This window comes from Aegilops tauschii, chromosome 6 (genome assembly GCF_002575655.3).
Source record: "Aegilops tauschii subsp. strangulata cultivar AL8/78 chromosome 6, Aet v6.0, whole genome shotgun sequence".
NCBI lineage: Eukaryota > Viridiplantae > Streptophyta > Magnoliopsida > Poales > Poaceae > Aegilops > Aegilops tauschii.
In genome coordinates, this window is record NC_053040.3 from 63,235,495 (window position 1) to 63,255,485 (window position 19,991).

The 19,991-nt window shown below is 42.2% G+C and overlaps 2 long non-coding RNA genes across 2 annotated transcripts; both read right to left on the reverse strand.

Annotated features, from left to right (window-relative positions):
* Positions 1-1,889: 1,889 nt before the first annotated feature.
* Positions 1,890-3,504, reverse strand: LOC123494602 (uncharacterized). Its single transcript, XR_006665820.2, has 3 exons — positions 3,296-3,504; positions 2,567-2,637; positions 1,890-2,378 (listed from the first exon to the last, which is right to left on the reverse strand). It is a non-coding gene; the product is annotated as an uncharacterized lncRNA (long non-coding RNA).
* A 531-nt stretch (positions 3,505-4,035) lies between these two features.
* Positions 4,036-7,589, reverse strand: LOC123494603 (uncharacterized). Its single transcript, XR_006665821.2, has 6 exons — positions 7,502-7,589; positions 6,845-6,905; positions 6,596-6,774; positions 5,608-6,521; positions 4,480-4,947; positions 4,036-4,151 (listed from the first exon to the last, which is right to left on the reverse strand). It is a non-coding gene; the product is annotated as an uncharacterized lncRNA (long non-coding RNA).
* Between the last annotated feature and the right edge of the window lie 12,402 nt (positions 7,590-19,991).

Consider the following 19,991-nt stretch of genomic DNA (forward strand, 5'->3'; position numbering starts at 1 on the left):
ATTTTTTTACATTGTATAAATAGTTTTGGAAAATGTCGCAAACATTTTTTCTGCAATGTGTGAACATTTTTTTAAATGTCATATACATTTTTGTGAAAGGTATAAAACTTTCTTTTTAATCGTGGAAAGATTTTTTTACGTTGTATATTTTTTTTCTAAAATGCCACAAACATTGCTTTGAAAAGTGTGAACATGTTTTTAATGTATATTTTTTTGAATGGCATCGACAATTAAATTTTGCGTGGACACTTTTCTATACTGCATAAGCATTTTTTAAACAATGCACAAACAATTTACATACAAATATTTATATGTTTGGATATTTTTATATATAAATAAAAGTTTAAATGAAAAAGAAAGAAAATCAAAGCAAACGAGCGATTGCATGGAAGCGAATTACAACATTGTAGGAGAGCTGAATGTAGCTTGCAGTAAGCGGCACATAGCCACGCCCCAGAAGAGCGGCAACCTCCTCTGCCCACGATGACGCGATTCTTTCTCTAACACACTCGCGCGGTGCTCCGCGCTGTGCAGTGCCTTCCCACCCACACCGCCTTCCCACTCTTCGCTCTCTTTCTCCTCGACACGCCGGCAAGCCACCACACCATGCAGTGGCCCCTGCAGTCTTTACGGTGTTGTTCACAACCACACCATGTGTGCGGCCACATCTCGGTCTTCCTTGATGACCACAACGGCAACCTGACCATAGGGGCCATATTGCGGTGACTATGTCGCCCTAGGCTCGTGAGCCTGCCCGAGCTGGTACGAGTTATGCACGAATCAGGCCGATCCTTGTTATGTGGCTCGTTGGAGAGTTCAAGCCGAGCCAAGCCAAACGGGCGAGCCAAAGCAACGCTCGGACTGAAGTCGTCTCAGCCCGGCTCGTGTCCAGCCCTGACTGCAGACCTTCTCCAGCCTTAAGGACTCGTTAGTGGTCACCCACCGGTGCCTGCAAAACACACTGCTTGCAGTGCAGTGTCAGTAGATGCAAACTGAATCCCGCAAAAAGAAGTAGATGCAAACTGAAAACTGTAAGTGTGTAGCATAACTTCATACACATACACATATTTATCTCATGAAAGGATAAGATGCAATCACATAATGAACATATTGTTGAGTATATGATTATTAGGAAGTATAGGATATATTAGGATTTGGTTCTGCCTTGTCTTGTATGTACTCCAAGTTGATCATTGTACTCCTATATATATGCCCAGGAGGCTCAAGCAATACAATCAACTATTTCACCAATCATCTCTATTCACTTCTAACATGTTGAACACTGCAACAAAAGTACATGTGGGCTATACTCTCTGACTCTCCGAGTTATCCCGATTGATTACTATCGCATACCAAAATGTTACAACTTTTTGGGAAGATTATATGCACCAATGAATACTACTATTATATTTAAAGTTTATATAAACAACATAGGTAAATATTTGTTGGCATGCAGAACGGTAGGGTGTTGCCTGCTTTATAAATCACAACTGTGAAGCCTTAGCAAAGTAACTACATACGAGCATTTCTTTTCAAGGATGGATGGATGCAACCGGATGAGCATAGTGGTTGAGCTTTGGATTGAGAGGCAACAGGGAATTAAGGTGCACGTAGTGTAGATGTCACGGAAGTCACGATGAGAAAGCTAACAAATAGTCAAATGCCTGTAGCTTCAGTGTTCTGTATTTGTAATATCCTGGTTGAAATTTTTCCTGCCATCATTACCAACTAGATTGGAAGCGCGCCTTGGCGCGAGGGTGCCGGTCCAAACGTTGTGGTCAAGCAAGTAATGTCATTCAGAAGGGATATCAAAATAAAGTAAAGATGAATCATTCACTTAAGTTTTTACTTTGTGAGAGACAATATGACGTTATTAGTCAATAATCTGATGCAAAAGAGTGTTTCTAAACATATGTACCTTCAACATTGATAAGATCATATGAGCAATGGTACAAAAAAATCATTGGCAACTGGCAAGGAGAGGATCATTATGATAGAAGTCTATACAAATGTTGAGCATTGCAACTTTCCAAAATACTACAACGAAAAGGTATATCATAAAGTATAAAAGCATGATATATCATTCTACATCGGTACATAAGTTCTATAAAATATAGCCAAATAGTTCATACTCGCAAGTGTAAAAACAGGTGTTACAGCAGCTGGAAACAATGCTATAGAAACATCAATAACGGTACGACCTTTGTCTTTGTTAGTCAATCAACAAACATGTATGGTATCTTGTAGATGATCATCACTGAGAACTCCTACTTCCTCTTTCCAAGTGAAAAAGGGCATGTTCTGAGGTGAAGCTAATGCAGATAGTAGTGGCCAATACTTGACAGGAAAGGCTGATAGCGTCCTCAGGCTTCATTTTTCTGATGACACTAATAATGCAAACTTTAGTGATAGATGAGTAATTTCTCTTATAGTATGAAATAATATAACAATACAAGCTTCAGTTAATTCCTAATTTTCCAAGAAATGAAAGGAAGAGTGTAACTGCTTAAACAACAGTAGCACGATAACACAAATATGGAGTTAAATTTACATGTGCAGGTAGTACCTCTGCGTTTTTCACAATGCCAGTCAGTAACAGATTGTACATAACACATGTTCAGTTATGAAATACTCCCTCTGCAACAAATATAAGATCGTTTAGATCACTTACTTTAGTGAAAGCACTACCATAACAGATGTCTAAAGCATGGCATTGAATAGGCAAATAACACCATTAGAATGCACTATATGTTCAAAGAAAGGGTGATGAGAAATCCGAGATACAACCGAAGATGGAAATATAAGAAAAAATTATTAGGACAAACTAGTTCAAATCACAACATGAAGCATTTTGTTCAGTTTGACATGAATATCAATAGCAGGAGAAAACCAAGCCGAACCTTGGCCCCTGCCAAGGACTATTCTCTCATAACTCATACAAAACATGAGTTGTGTATTCTTAGGAAGATATTAAAATTGCATCAAGTAGCAGGCACACTATTGTATATATTTTTCATAAAGGTAATGTGAATATAAGATAAAATGGTTCTTTCGAATATCACAAAATATGCTACAAACATGTATTCCACGGATAGATCGAGTGGCCTGAAATTGCATGCAAAAATATAATGTAATAGTTCTATATGCATAAAGAACTTGCCATTCATTTGTCAGCCTGGAGATTTGCCATAGTGAGCATAGGACTCACAAAGAAATTGCATTAGTTGAATATTAATTATTATATGTAGCCACATCTTATTTAAATCCAACCAAGATGAACAGAAATAAACCTCACCTTAATTTTGTCGAAAAGACTCTTATTTAACTGCTCATTCCTTGACATGGTGATCCGCTGGACATATCGCAAGTCGCTGCAACCACATAAGCCAAGCATTGACATGAGATAAAGAGAGCAATGAATTATTTTATTCGGATGGTACATATTGCATCTAAACAACCTTGAGATGCATGCATGTTTGTAGCACACTATCAGCCCCATTTATGCTCTTCATAATCCATCAGAGGTGCAACGCACATGTTACTCGGCCAAATTTAACTAAATATATAGTAGTGGTATCTATTTGAAGTCTCACTACTGAGAATAAAAATAGACTCCATCTGTACCAGCTAACCAGCAGATAAGCAATCACTGATTCTTGTTGCACACAGAAATACATGATGAAGAAAAAAAATCATGTAGACCATTCTTCGTAGATGGTAATCCACAGGGATGCCATCCACCTCCCCATCTCGTGCAATTGGGGAGCACTTGGTGTCCAGAAATCCTGGAATTTCTACACATCAACATAGTGCGGCCGTTCTCCCTCTCCTCTCGTGATGACGGCATGGGAGGAGGGATCCATACCACCCTCTATAATTTGAGCATACACATCTGACGAAACAATATAATTATAGTAACATGTATACCCACAACCTAAATTTTTGAAAACTCAGTATTCTCACAACCTAAATTTGAACTGATTATAATTAGAAAGAAGATCCATCAACATATTAGTACAATAATAAAGGCAACGGTGGGGTTGTGGGTGTAATGGGGGTACAGGCAGTAAAGGAATCTGAACCTTTTCCATGTCAACTCATCATCTTCCTCTTGCTCTCTTCTCACCAATTTAGCATTGTCAATTCTTCCCCTAATGGTCAGGAACAAACAATCAAGTTTAGCATCCCAAGCACAAAGAAAAAGTTACTAACATTCCCTCATGTATACTATTTGACATATATTTGACTGAGCAAAAAAGCAATTATAATCATGCGCCACCGTTGTAAAATTGTACAAGTATGCCTAACATAGAGGCTTATGGATCAGAAATGGGACCCTGCAAACGAGCATACAAGCCTATATCTATATAAGATGCTTATACATACACATAGCTTGACCAACAACAATTTGCGTACTACACACTCCTCTCTATACGTATGTGTGCAATACAAAGATAAGAAATAGATGACAGAACTTACCTGTCGATTCATGGAACAGGGAGGGCTAGTTGTAATAGCAAAGTGTTTTAGTTCACTCCATCCTTGATCCGGCAGCGGTGCAAGGCATCTGAGTTTCCATAAGTACGATCATCTCTGCAAAAGGAAAAGCTTCTTAGATAATCAAGCTCATCTCTGGAGAGAAAGTAAAGCTTCTCCTAGAATCGCAGACGCTTCTTCAAGAATCAATAGCGTGTGCAGCATCAGAAGCTTGCCTTCGGTATAAAGAGGGGCCGCCGACCCAACAAAAGTTGTCACAGGCAAGAGGAAGAATCCATTATCAATGGAGGGGACTGGGAAGAAGGAGAGAGTGAAGGTTGTGGCTGTCTGCGTGCTCCTTGCCGTCCTGCTGTCTGCCCAGCAGCTGCCGGTAGCTGACGCCGCGTCGGTGTTCTGCAAATGCTACGTCAGCTGCTACTCCGACTGCACGCTCAGACGCCCCCCGCTGTTCTGCAAGCCGTTATGTAGATGCAAATAATATTAGCATGTTGACTGCAGAATTTTTAAAGTGAACAGAGAGGTATTTTATTCGAGTGGTTTATTCAATTCTTGGATCATCTGAGTAAACATATCTGACACCAATTATAATATATATACCCACATTCTATCCTACTATGAGAATTTTGTTTGCTGGTAATCTCGCATGATTATTTCAGTAAAATTTTGTGGCCACTACTACTCTACCTGGAACAGCTGGTGTGATATATGTAGATGGAGAGAGAGAGAGGGAGAGGGAGAGAGAGATATATATATGTCTGTCAAGGAAAGTTAGATTTTGGGAGGCCTTCTATAACAAAGAAAACTCAAGTATATCTTCAGAACACTAAAAGGACAGCTCAGTAAGTGGACAAAGCTAATTGCTATCAACATGGTTAGATACTAATAACCTATTCAGAACCTCAACTTCTTGGAAGTCCTTGAGAATATGGGACTAAAAGTGTAATCAGTTACTGGCTTCAAACATATTTTACAGTAACAATAACTATCACGTAGCAGATGCAGAGTAAAAGCATGCTAGGAGGCAGGAAAGACTGAAAGAGTCGGTGCTGAATTATGATATAAGCAGAGTGAGTTGAGAATGAACTTCTTTCAATTAAAATAAAGCACAACCATATTATAGAGAGGGAGGTTGTGGTCGACGCCGGCACACAAATGGAACCGCCGTCGTCGCGGTCGGGCGTGGGCTCCTTCCTTCCTGGTCGTCGATATCTTGGTCCTTGTGGATAGCGTCCATGGATTGGAAGTGGGGTGACTTGAGAATCCCCTCCCTTGAGATAGCTTGGTGTTTCCAGTTGAGATTCATCCATGGAGAAGAGAAGCTTCATGAGCACACACACAGAAAAGTGCTCATGAGCAACAAAATTACAATTTCATATGTAGGAGTGGGTCAATTCAAGCCGTTAGCAAGCAGTCACATGGCCGATTAAAAAAAGATAGTTATGTCTAACAGAATCTGTATGGACCAACTATACTCAATCCACCAGTCCAGGCCATGGTATATTTATCCAGCCTAAATACTCACATATATCAGCCATGAGTGGAAGTAGTTGACAACAAACTATGATCCTAGAAAGTACGACTAAAAGTTTGTCTATCAATGTAAAAACAAAAACACATTTGTAGATCAGCAAACAGAGGAGATGCCAACAGTGAAGTAAAACTTCATCAAGAACCATATTTTCATAAGAGAACAAATAGTGCAGACCTTGCAGTATAACTGTAAAAAGTATTGCTAGGATGGCCTAAAGACAGTAAAAGCCTAAAACTTGCCAATTGTAAACAAACAGGAAAGCAAGACACATCACAACAAAAGTAGTAGTACAACTCCCAGATCTCTGGAAATTTTTTCGCTTCGTTATATTTTCGCTTCGGAAATATAGTCAAATCCTCACTTCTAGCAGCGCATATAACCATATCACTGAGATAGCGAGGGAAATGGCGGGCAAAGGAGGGAGCTCAGCAAGAGGAGGAAAAGGGGGAACTCACCTTGGCCTTGGACTGCTGGTTGCTGCCATGGAAGAGATCTGAACCATGGAGCTGTCACGTAATTAGTACCCAAAATAGATATTCTAGATGGAGATTCTGCAAGTGCACTTACCTTGTCCAAGTCCAATGCTTTATGGCTCTGAATTCCGACAGTAGACCAAGTTCCATCAACCTCCATAATAACCAAATCACTGAATCCGCTATCTATCTTATGGTCGTTTTCCAATATTTTTGGCTCCTTGTTCTCACACATTATTTGTTACAGTCATCTATCTTTTTAACAGCCACTGCCTGCAAAACAAAACGGTCACATTAGTTGCCCTATCAGTTAATATTGAGACAGATTTACATGCATACTCACCTCATGCATGTCCAAAGTTGTGCAGTTATCTACTCCTTGACCGCTAATTAGAAACTGGAATCTGGTGACAGATGAGACAACCAAATTAATCTAGCATTTAAGAATGGCGCTTTGATTCACAGAACTGCAACCACAATAGGCATAAATCTCCAATTTCTTTGTAACTAACCACCTGACATGTCTACAACCTATCCCCCCTCTCTCCATCAAAATCCCCAACCAAACAGCTAACAATGGTGGTTTGATTACCATGCCATGCATAGTCCCTGCAATTATCTGTAACCAGTCATGTGATTTGTTTAATCCTTAAGCTAAAGGCCTAAACCAAGTATTAACCCAGACTAACAAACAGATCAGGCAATTAATTTATCTAGACAAATTTCAATAACACGAGCCAATGCCAAACCCGCAGCCACCGAATAAAATAAGAAATGCAACAAAAAATCGTCCGAGGAATCTAGCAATGCCGCACTGTCTCCCGCATATCAACAAAAAACCGAGGGGGTCCAACCAGACCTAATGAATCCAAAGGATTCTAACAAGATCCTGGCAGCCCATACATCCAAACACCCCCAAGACCCATCCATAACAACCTACCTACATCTATTCACTCTAGCAGAGAGGAAAAATGCAGAAAAGAAGAACAGAATAACTCACCGAGGACAGTGGAGAGGAGAGTGGGACGGGAGGGCGGGTTCGCAGTCGCACGATGGGGGTGGCGGCTAGGGTGGAAGGGGAGGGGGCGGTGATACGTCTCCAACGTATCTATAATTTTTGATTGCTCCATGCTATATTATCTTCTGTTTTGGACATTATTGAGCTTTATTATTCACTTTTATATTATTTTTGGGACTAACCTATTAACCGGAGGCCCAGCCTAGAATTGCTATTTTTTGCCTATTTCAGAGTTTCGCAGAAAAAGAATATCAAACGGAGTCCAAACGGAATGAAACCTTCGGGAACGTGATTTTCGAAACGAACATGATCCAGAGGACTTGGACCCTACGTCAAGAAACCAAGCAGGAAGCCACGAGGTAGGGGGGCGCGCCTACCCCCCTGGGCGCGCCCTCCACCCTCATGGGCCCCACGTTGCTCCACCGACGTACTCCTTCCTCCTATATATACCTACGTACCCCCAAACGATCAGATACGGAGCCAAAAACCTAATTCCACCGTCGCAACCTTCTGTACCCACGAGATCCCATCTTGGGGCCTGTTCTGGAGCTCCGCCGGAGGGGGCATCGATCACGGAGGGCTTCTACATCAACACCATAGCCTCTCCGATGAAGTGTGAGTAGTTTACCTCAGACCTTCGGGTCCATAGTTATTAGCTAGATGGCTTCTTCTCTCTTTTTGGATCTCAATACAATATTCTCCCCCTCTCTTGTGGAGATCTATTCGATGTAATCTTCTTTTGCGGTGTGTTTGTTGAGACCGATGAATTGTGGGTTTATAATCAAGTTTATCTATGAACAATATTTGAATCTTCTCTGAATTCTTTTATGTATGATTGGTTATCTTTGCAAGTCCCTTCGAATTATCAATTTGGTTTGGCCTACTAGATTGATCTTTCTTGCAATGGGAGAAGTGCTTAGCTTTGGGTACGATCTTGCGGTGTCCTTTCTTAGTGACAGTAGGGGCAGCAAGGCACGTATTGTATTGTTGCCATCAAGGATAACAAGATGGGGATTTTATCATATTGCATGAATTTATCCCTCTACATCATGTCATCTTGCTTAAAGTGTTACTCTGTTCTTATGAACTTAATACCCTAGATGCATGCTGGATAGCGGTCGATGTGTGGAGTAATAGTAGTAGATGCAGGTAGGAGTCCGTCTACTTGTCTCGGACGTGATGCCTATATACATGATCATGCCTGGATATTCTCATAACTATGCTCAATTATTTCAATTGCTCAACAGTAATTTGTTCACCCACCGTAAAATACTTATGCTCTTGAGAGAAGCCACTAGTGAAACCTATGGCCCCCGGGTCTATTTTCCATCATATTAATCTTCCAACACTTAGCTATTTCTTTTGCCGTTTTTATTTTGTTTACTTTACTTTGCATCTTTATCACAAAAATACCAAAAATATTGTCCTATCATATCTATCAGATCTCACTCTCGTAAGTGACCATGTAGGGATTGACAACCCCTTATCGCGTTGCTTGCGAGGATTTATTTGTTTGTGTAGGTGCGAGGGACTTGCATGTAGCCTCCTACTAGATTGATACCTTGGTTCTCAAAAACTGAGGGAAATACTTACGCTACTTTGCTGCATCACCCTTTCCTTTTCAGGGGAAAACCAACGCAGTGCTCAAGAGGTAGCAAGAAGGATTTCTGGCACCGTTGCCGGGGAGGTCTACGCAAAAGTCAACATACCAAGTACCCATCACAAACCCTTATCTCCCGCATTACATTATTTGCCATTTGCCTCTCGTTTTCCTCTCCCCCACTTCACCCCTGCCGTTTTATTCGCCCTCTCTTTTCCATTTGCCTCTTTCCCATTTGCTTGTCGTTATGGCTAGTCCCTTATCTACTCCGTTGTCCCCTGAGTTTGAAGTCTTTCACTTCAAACAAAGACAAGGAGAAAACTTAAAAGATGTCTGGTTGAGAATAATGGAGTCTTACCGTAATTGTACCTTTGAAGTGAACCTGAGAGTTTTGCTTCGCAATTTTTATGTTGGATTAAATATGTCTCATAGACAACTCTTGGATTGCGTTGCCAAATGCAATTTTATTGAAATTGATCCCCATATTGCGCATGAAGTTATAGAAGGTATAGTGGGAACACTACCTCGAAAAAAGGGGCCTCATCATACCCAGGAAGAGACACAAGTTTTTGAAATTTTTTGCGAAGTAACTAAGATTTTACATAAGTCTCTTGAACCTCTTAAGAACGTTAGCGGAAATATTCACCGCATGAATATGTTGATTACTCTTTGCAATAGGAGGTTGGCTTCTTTAGATCTAAAAATTTCAGAATATGAAGGGAAACGTAAAGAACCTCCCGGATTCGAGCTTGATTCCGCTAAAAAGTTGAAAACCAAAGATGGCACTACCTAGATCTATCCTTGATTTTATGCCTAGCTAGGGGCGTTAAACGATAGCGCTTGTTGGGAGGCAACCCAATTTTATTTTTAGTTTTTTGCTTTTTGCTTCTGTTTAGGAATAAATATTTGATCTAGCCTCTGGTTAGATGTGTTTTTATGTTTTAATTAGTGTTTGTGCCAAGTTAAACCTATAGGATCTTCTTGGATGATAGTTATTTGATCTTGCAGAAAATTCCAGAAACTTTCTGTTCATGAAAATAATTGTTAAAAATCACCAGAACGTGATAAAATATTGATTCAAATTGCTGCTGATCAATAAACAAATTGTATAGGCCTTCCTATTTTGGCTGATTTTTTGGAGTTCCAGATGTTTGCGTTAGTTACAGATTACTACAGACTGTTCTGTTTTTGACATATTCTGTTTTTCATGTGTTGTTTGCTTATTTTGATGAATCTATGGCTATTAAAAGAGTTTATAAACCATAGAGAAGTTGGAATACAGTAGGTTTAACACCAATATAAATAAATAATGAGTTCATTACAGTACCTTGAAGTGGTCTTTTGTTTTCTTTCGCTAACGGAGCTCACGAGATTTTCTGCTGAGTTTTGTGTTGTGAAGTTTTCAAGTTTTGGGTGAAAGATTTGATGGATTATGGAACAAGGAGTGGCAAGTGCCTAAGCTTGGGGATGCCCATGGCACCCCCAAGATAATCTAAGGACACCAAAAAGCCAAATCTTGGGGATGCCCCGGAAGGCATCCCCTCTTTCGTCTACTTCCATCGGTAACTTTACTTGGAGCTATATTTTTATTCACCACATGATATGTGTTTTGCTTGGAGCGCCTTGTATGATTTGAGTCTTTTCTTTTTAGTTTACCACAATCATCCTTGCTGTACACACCTTTTGAGAGAGACACACATGATTCGGAAATTATTAGAATACTCTATGTGCTTCACTTATATCTTTTGAGTTATATAGTTTTTGCTCTAGTACTTCACTTATATCTTTTAGAGCACGGTGGTGGATTTGTTTTATAGAAACTATTGATCTCTCATGCTTCACTTAGATTATTTTGACAGTCTTAAATAGCATGGTAATTTGCTTAAATAATCCTAATATGCTAGGTATTCAAGAATAGTAAAAACTTTCTTATGAGTGTGTTGAATACTAAGAGAAGTTTGATGCTTGATGATTGTTTTGAGACATGAAGGTAGCGATATCAAAGTTGTGCTAGTTGAGTAGTTATGAATTTCAGAAATACTTCTGTTGAAGTTTGGAAGTCCCGTAGCATGCACGTATGGTAAACGTTATGTAACAAATTTGAAACATGAGGTGTGCTTTGATTGTCCTCCTTATGAGTGGCGGTCGGGGACGAGCGATGGTCTTTTCCTACCAATCTATCCCCCTAGGAGCATGCACGTAGTGCTTGGTTTTTGATGACTTGTAGATTTTTGCAATAAGTATATGAGTTCTTTATGACTAATGTTGAGTCCATGGATTATACCCACTCTCACCTTTCCACCATTGCTAGCCTCTTCGGTACCGTGCATTGCCCTTTCTGACATTGAGAGTTGGTGCAAACTTCGCCGGTGCATCCAAACCCCGTGATATGATACGCTCTTTCACACATAAACCTCCTTATATCTTCCTCAAAACAGCCACCATACCTACCTATTATGGCATTTCCATAGCCATTCCGAGATATATTGCCATGCAACTTTCCACCATCCCGTTTATCATGACACGTTCATCATTGTCATATTTCTTTGCATGATCATGTAGTTGACATAGTATTTGTGGCAGAGCCACCGTTCATAATTCTTTCATACATGTTACTCTTGGTTCATTGCATATCCCGGTACACCGCCGAAGGCATTCATATAGAGTCATACTTTCTTCTAGTATCGAGTTGTAATCATTGAGTTGTAAATAAATAGAAGTGTGATGATCATCATTTTTCTAGAGCATTGTCCCAAGTGAGGAATAAAAAAAAGAGAGCAAGGCCTTAAAAAAAAGAGAAGGCCCCAAAAAAATGATAGAAAAAGAGAGAAGGGACAATGTTACTATCCTTTTAACACACTTGTGCTTCAAAGTAGCACCATGATCTTCATGATAGAGAGTCTCTTGTTTTGTCACTTTCATATACTAGTGGGAATTTTTCATTATAGAACTTGACTTGTATATTCCAACAATGGGCCTCCTCAAGTGCCCTAGGTCTTCGTGAGCAAGTAAGTTGGATGCACACCCACTTAGTTTCTTTTGTTGAGCTTTCATATATTTATAGCTCTAGTGCATCCGTTGCATGGCAATCCCTACTCCTTGCATTAACATCAATTGATGGGCATCTCCATAGCTCATTGATTAGCCTCGTTGATGTGAGACTTTCTCCTTTTTTGTCTTCTCCACATAACCCCCATCATCATATTCTATTCCACTCATAGTGCTATGTCCATGGCTCACGCTCATGTATTGCGTGAAAGTTGAAAAAGTTTGAGATTACTAAAGTATGGAACAATTGCTTGGCTTGTCATCGGGGTTGTGCATGATGAGAGCATTCCTGTGTGACGAAAATGCAGCATGACTAAACTATATGATTTTGTAGGGATGAACTTTCTTTGGCCATGATATTTTGAGAGGACATAATTGCTTAGTTAGTATGCTTGAAGTATTATTATTTTTATGTCAATATTGAACTTTTATCTTGAATCTTTCGGATCTGAATATTCATACCACAATTAAGAAGAATTACATTGAAATTATGCCAAGTAGCATTCCGCATCAAAAATTCTGTTTTTATCATTTACCTACTCGAGGACGAGCAGGAATTAAGCTTGGGGACGCTTGATACGTCTCCAACGTATCTATAATTTTTGATTGCTCCATGCTATATTATCTTCTGTTTTGCACATTATTGGGCTTTATTATTCACTTTTATATTATTTTTGGGACTAACCTATTAACCGGAGGCCCAGCCCAGAATTGCTGTTTTTTGCCTAATTCAGAGTTTCGCAGAAAAAGAATATCAAACGGAGTCCAAACGGAATGAAACCTTCGGGAACGTGATTTTCGGAACGAACATGATCCAGAGGACTGGGACCCTACGTCAAGAAATCAAGCAGGAAGCCACGAGGTAGGGGGGCGCGCCTACCCCCCCGTGCGCGCCCTCCACCCTCGTGGGCCCCACGTTGCTCCACCGACGTACTCCTTCCTCCTATATATACCTACGTACCCCCAAACGATCAGATACGGAGCCAAAAACCTAATTCCACTGCCGCAACCTTCTGTACTCCTTCCTCCCATCTTGGGGCCTGTTCCGGGATTCTACATCAACACCATAGCCTCTCCGATGAAGTGTGAGTAGTTTACCTCAGACCTTCGGGTCCATAGTTATTAGCTAGATGGCTTCTTCTCTCTTTTTGGATCTCAATAAAATGTTCTCCCCCTCTCTTGTGGAGATCTATTCGATGAAATCTTCTTTTGCGGTGTGTTTGTTGAGACCGATGAATTGTGGGTTTATGATCAAGTTTATCTATGAACAATATTTGAATCTTCTGAATTCTTTTATGTATGATTGGTTATCTTTGCAAGTCTCTTCGAATTATCAATTTGGTTTGGCCTACTAGATTGATCTTTCTTGCAATGGGAGAAGTGCTTAGCTTTGGGTACGATCTTGCGGTGTCCTTTCTTAGTGACAGTAGGGGCAGCAAGGCACGTATTGTATTGTTGCCATCAAGGATAACAAGATGGGGATTTTATCATATTGCATGAATTTATCCCTCTACATCATGTCATCTTGCTTAAAGTGTTACTCTGTTCTTATGAACTTAATACCCTAGATGCATGCTGGATAGCGGTCGATGTGTGGAGTAATAGTAGTAGATGCAGGTAGGAGTCCGTCTACTTGTCTCGGACGTGATGCCTATAGACATGATCATGCCTAGATATTCTCATAACTATGCTCAATTCTGTCAATTGCTCAACAGTAATTTGTTCACCCACCGTAAAATACTTATGCTCTTGAGAGAAGCCACTAGTGAAACCTATGGCCCCCCGGTCTATTTTCCATCATATTAATCTTCCAACACTTAGCTATTTCTTTTGCCGTTTTTATTTTTTTACTTTACTTTGCATCTTTATCACAAAAATACCAAAAATATTATCCTATCATATCTATCAGATCTCACTCTCGTAAGTGACCGTGCAGGGATTGACAACCCCTTATTGCGTTGGTTGCGAGGATTTATTTGTTTGTGTAGGTGCGAGGGACTTGCGTGTAGCCTCCTACTGGATTGATACCTTGGTTCTCAAAAACTAAGGGAAATACTTATGCTACTTTGCTGCATCACCATTTCCTCTTCAAGGGAAAACCAACGCATTGCTCAAGAGGTAGCAGGCGGCAACGGAGATGCAACAAGGCTGGGACGGTTCTTGGCGCCGGATCGATCCACCGGAGCACGTTGGTGGCGTCAACCATTGGAGCTTGTCGGCGTCGCCCAAGGCGCGGCTTGTTGCGACGGTGGTGGCGTGCTCCGCCTGGACTTCTCTAGCCTCACCCCCAAGAGCCCGACCGCCGCCGCTACTGATGGCTCCGCCGCCCTTCATGGTCGCGAGGGGCTAGCACAAGGGACGGCCAGGAGGAGCAGGGAGGCGCAAAGGAGCGGCAGCGGCTCAGGCCGGAGAGAAGGAGGGGAGCGAGAGTGACGGCTGCGCGAGAGATGCGAGGGAGAGAGAGAGAAGTGAGGGAGAGTGAGAAAACCCTAGCCGTCTCACCCAATTGGGGATGAGTATGCGAACCAGGGAAAGCCATCTGGCGTCGGGTACGCGAAAAGTCGAAAATGCCCTCGGCGGGCGACGAGAATTTCGGCGGTGGAAACGAGATCTTTACCGCTGGGGAGCGTGGACGGGATGCACGGGATGCGTCACACACGCATAGAATGACACGCGGGGCCCACCGGGCGCGCTACCCTACATGTCAGCGAGACCCAGCCGGGAACCACGGAGTGAGCGAGATCGCGAGGGAAGAGTAACTATTCATTGCTACAACGCCGTTTTTTTATCCGGCGGCCCAGATCATCCGGGGGGTTGATCTGACGGCTAAAATCGCATCAGGAAAACAAGATGGACGGCCAGATTCGCCTGAACTCTGAGGAGGCGCGGGAATGACTGAATTCCTTATTTCTCAAAGCAACTACGAGCAATCCTTTTCAAGGAGAACTGTAGGGTGTTGCCTGCTTCATAAATTACACAAGTGTGAAGCCTTACCAAAGCAACTACGAGCATTACATTGCAAGGATATGCATGGATGCAAACCACAGGTCGGGCGGCCCCGCGTCGTCCCCGCTAGGGCAACTCGAGCGGCGCCCTAAACCCAGCCGCCGGGGGCGCACACTCCCTCCTCCCCTCCCTCCGCTACCGTCGGGGGACGCCGCCGGTCTAAGCCCGGGGGCCGATGGCGGTGGCGGAGGACGCCTCTCTCCCGCGACTCTGGGGTTGTGGTACTAGTAGAAAAAGGGCCATTTGTCCCGGTTCGTAAGGCCCATTTGTCCCGGTTGGGGAACCGGGACTAAAGGGTCGGTACTAAAGCCCTATACCTTTAGTCCCGGTTCTTATACCAACCGGGACAGATAGGCCTCCATGTGGCCGCTGCGGCGAGCCCAGGCAGGAGGGCCTTTGGTCCCGGTTGGTAGCACCAACCGGGACCAAAAGGCATCCATGCCTCAGCAGCTGGCAGGAGCTGAGGTTTTTGTTTTTTTTGAAAGGGGGTGGGTTTAGGTGGTTTTGGGGGGTTAATTTAGGGTGTTAGCTAGCTAATAGAGAGAAGTGTCCTCTCTTATCTCCGTGCTTGGTTTACCAACGCTACTGCTATGCCTAAACATGGCTTAGATTGAAGTGAAAGCAAGGTGCATGTAGAAAGTAATACTACTCCTAACTTGATCAAGTTTGGATTAGTATTACTTTTCGACATGCACCACATGTTGCCTTCACTCCAATCCAATCCATGTTCATTTTACCCACTGATATATAATAATTCTTTATGCTCGCATCATGCATCATCATAATAACAAGTCCTACTAATCATCATCATATAACTTCTACTCGTTATTAATAACAAGTCATACGATCATCATCCTCATATTCATCGAACCAACCCTACTTAATTGTTCTTAGCACATCATCATCAGTATTAGGTAGGACCTAAATACCCTCTTTAAGGTAAAATAGCATAAAACAATATAGGCCCTGACTCTTCATTATGAAGAATGGAGATCATCCTGTCTCCAATTCTTGCTGTTCGCTTCCTTTTGCTTCCAAGAACCTCCTTATGACTGTCCATACATTTTTTCCATTCTTTGATTAGCATGTGTTCACCGGTTTTAGAAATCTGGTATGGACAGGTGAGATTCGTAGGATGACCTGGCTGTATGTTCAAAACATCAAGGTGACCATTCTGATACATCAAATGTAGGAGATATGCCCTAGAGGCAATAATAAATGTTATTGATTATCTCCCTGTTCATAATTATGTTTATGTTCCATGCTATAACTGCTGTGGTTCCCGAGCAGGTATATCCATAAAGGCTCTGGGGAGAACCCATATGCACATGTGGAATAATAAACGGTAAAATGTATTCCTAGTCGTGCCTCTAAGACTAGCTCAAGAGTTGCATGATGATTATGTTTTCCCAATCATGGGCATGTCTATGCCAAGCAATTTTGAGGGCACAATGTCAGGAAGGACATTTGTGTTGAATCGACCCGAATTGATGTTATGCTATGAGATACATTCGTCACAAGTTAATGGTTTATAACACAGAGATAGTTAATGTTTGCATAATTCCTTAGACCATGAGAGTATCGAGTTTCTTCATGCTTGCTTCATGAACTTTGGGGTTTGTTAAACGTCATCCGTAACTGGATGGCTATTACGGCGGCTTACGGGTTCATGGGAAAGTATGTTAAGTGACTTGATAGCTCGAGATTGGGATTTGCTCCTCCGAGGATGGAGAGATATACTCGGGCCCTCTCGGTGTTACGGTCTCCATCATCGTCTGGCCAGACACTTTGTGAGTTGATCACGGGGATGCCGGAACACGAAACGAGAAAAGAGAACAAAACTGGTAACGAGGTAACTAGCATAGTGGACAAATTGTTGATCCACGGGAATGCCAACATGTCTCACCTCGGGTGTTTGTAACATATCGCGAAGCAACAGGAATAGCACACGGCAACTGGAGGTTCACTCGAATATTTATTCGTGTGGGTATAGGGGTCAATATGGGTGTCCACGGCTCCGATGTTGATCATTGATCGGAAGGGGTTCCAGGTCATGTCTATACTTCACCGAACCTATAGGGTCACACGCTTAAGGGTCATCTATCTGCTGAATACTAGACAAGGAGTCTGAGAGAAAATCACCGAAAAAGTTTCGGATACCGGAAAAGTTTCGGACAGCGGAAAAGGTTCCGCAGAAAGAGGTCATCAGATGAGTTTCGATGAAACCGAAAAAGTTGTTTCGGGGTATGCCATTAAGTCAAAATGGTTTCGGCACATGCCTGGGTGCCAGAATCATTCTGGAAACTTTTTGGAATTTTCAGAAATAAAAACCAAAAATGTTTCGGAGGTGCCGGTACCGCTTTGGCTGTTTTTCGCGGATGAAATTCACTAATCTGAAATTGTTTCAGAACGAATCCAAAATCATTTTAGTAGGTACTGGAATTATTCTAAGACCCACAGAAATATTTTCGGATTTAGTGGACGCGAAAAATTGTCTTCATGAATAGTGAAAACGCATTCTTGTTTGCTTTTCGCAGATGAAAATCACTAAACCGAAATTGTTTCGGAACGCGTTGAAAATTATTTTAGTGGGTACTGGGAATGTTCTGAGCCCACATAAATATTTTCAGTTCGAACGGACGCTGAAAAATGTCGTCATGAATAGTGAAAGTGCTTTTTGCTTGGCTTCTTGGAGAAGCCACCTTGAGGGCCTTTTTGGTATTTCCCCCCTTGGCTTCTTGGAGAAGCCACCCTTGGGCTTGGCCTATAAATAGGAGTGGAGGGGGCTGCCTAAAGGATCATCCCTTGCTCTCATACACATGCCATGCATTATCTGGCTTCTTCTCTCCCTCCCATGAAAAGAGTATCGTAGAGCCGTAAGCCTGGGTTCCGGCAGGAACTAGTTCTGGACGGCGAAGCCCTGCCGGATAGATGACACCGTATGTGTGCAACTCTGTAGAGAGATCGTTGTTTCGGTCTTAGTTCATGAGTGCCTCCCGAAGGGCTGTCCGTGTGACCGTTCGAGTTTCAAAGGTCCTCCCGAAGGGCTGTCCGAGTGACCTTTCGAGTTTCGAAGGTCCTCCCGAAGGGCTGTCCGCGACACCGTCCGGGGGGGCTGTTCGACCGCCTCCTGGAGGGTTGTCTGAGGAGCAGATGAGGGTATACATCCTCGTGGTTGGGAGGTTGTAAATCCTAGCTGCGGGGATCTGCACCGCCGATCGTCATCGACTCTACTTCCCGCTGCGCTACGAGTCGGTAACGAAAAAGATAAAACCATGTATGCAGTCTCCATAGTGTTCCTGGGCTGGTGCGTAGGTCGGAAGTTTTTTGTTTTCTGCTACGTTACCCTTCATAAAATGAGGCACACAATTCATCGGGATTCTCTGTTGAAAAACATAGTAATAACTTCGTAGTTAACAATGATGTACTAGTTTTAGAAGTATGCAAAAGATGCACGGATGTCGTAATAGTAAAAAATCTTACCAAGGTATCTCCATAGAAGTTACCGTGGTTCAACACGTGCACTAGTGGCACGTATTGACCATAATTTGGAGGAGTATCATAATGGGTATTGTAATTCTCAAGGTCAGTACAAAATGTGATCAGATGATTTTTCTCCTGATAAGTTAATTTGGAGCCATCGGTGTAGTGGGTTTTGTCTACCATCTTCCGCAAATTGTTTGAAGAATGAAAATAAGCTGTCAATGGAAAGAAGCTGTCAACTATTTTGAAATAAACAATATAAATTAGTTAATAACTATGTTTGAGAAACTCACATAGCGGTAGAATTGGAAGCGTATCAAAAAGGACCCAAATGTCCATATTGTCTTGCTCGATGTCAGGATCACCAAGATCCATGGTGACAAGCATATCCTCATAAAAACCATACATCTTGCAAAGTGCTTTCTAATTTGGGTAGCCAAAATGGGTTACGCTCTGAGAATTGTACAGATTTACTTCAAAATCCATACCATGATGGGTCCTTAGGTGAATTTTCTTTGTTTCGAAACTTTCATGGTCTTCAAAACCCATCTTCTCCAAGACATAGCATCTTGCATGGCATGGGATAAGCTAGTCAAATTGTAAAAGATGAAAATTACACGTTGAAATAGTTGAAGTCGTGCTTAATTAATTACGAAAAAACACTTGTCATCGTTGCGTACCATTTCAACATCGAAGGTCTGCTGGAGCTTAATGCTAAGGTGCCGATCTTCGTCCAGGTGAGGCCTGTCGCACATACTGAGGGAGTCCTGGATTAGGAGGTCCTCGGACAGCCAGACTATATCCTTCGGCCGGACTGTTGGACTATGAAGATACAAGATTGAAGAGTTCGTCCCGTGTCCGGATGGGTCTCTCCTTGGCGTGGAAGGCAAGCTTGGCAATACGGATATGTAGATCTCCTCCCTTGTAACCGACTCTGTGTAACCCTAGCCCCCTCCGGTGTCTATATAAACCAGAGGGTTTAGTCCATAGCACAACAACAATCATACCATAGGCTAGCTTCTAGGGTTTAGCCTCTACGATCTCGTGGTAGATCAACTCTTGTAATACTCATATCATCAAGATCAATCAAGTAGGAAGTAGGGTATTACCTCCATCGATAGGGCCCGAACCTGGGTAAACATTGTGTCCCCCGCCTCCTGTTACCATCCGCCTTAGACGCACAGTTCGGGACCCCCTACCCGAGATCCGCCGGTTTTGACATCGACATTGGTGCTTTCATTGAGAGTTCCACTGTGCCGTCACCATAAGGCTTGATGGCTCCTTCGATCATCGGCAATGATGCGATCCAGGGTGAAGTTTTCCTCCCCGGACAGA